This window comes from Fragaria vesca, linkage group LG7, assembly GCF_000184155.1.
Source record: "Fragaria vesca subsp. vesca linkage group LG7, FraVesHawaii_1.0, whole genome shotgun sequence".
NCBI lineage: Eukaryota > Viridiplantae > Streptophyta > Magnoliopsida > Rosales > Rosaceae > Fragaria > Fragaria vesca.
The window spans coordinates 3381910-3382514 of record NC_020497.1 but is presented as its reverse complement, the minus strand read 5'-3'; positions in this window follow the sequence as shown (position 1 = coordinate 3382514).

The window sequence follows — 605 nt, the reverse complement described above, 5'->3', positions numbered from 1 at the left end:
AGGCCAAAATCTCCCATAGTCGGGATTAGTCGCGTGAAAACCTTCCTTCCTTCAATCCGCCTCTCCATCTCGACCTCTCCACCAAGTCGACTCCATTTATAGGTTTGTGTTTCTCTCTTTAATTCTTCTTCGATTTCATGTATTGCAGATTTGTGTAAGGTAATTTAATCGAACAAATAGATAGATAAAGCAAAGGGTTTGTGTTTCATGTATTGCAGATTTGCAGTAGTAAGAATGGCTGGGTTGTGGGCATGCTAGAAGCCTAGAACTCTAGCTAGAAGGCTAGCTAAATAGGCAAAAGAGCAACTAAAAGCAAAGTGAAGGTACAGAGCTATAGCATGTGTTTTTACATGTTGGCAATTGACTCTATTTGATGTAGGGATTGAGAGCTTGTTTCATTTTCTCAAAAAGGATATAACTGCTTTTAGATCTTATTCAAGTTAGGTAGGATCTTGTTTTTACTGAGTCCATCGTCACTCTAATATTTATCGTAGACCAAAATCCTGTGTTATACTGTGTAGCAAAGGAGAGAATGTTTTTAATCTGATGTAGAAGTATGTTTTCCTCAACCCAGAATGTACTATGATTAAATCAATTAAAAGGAT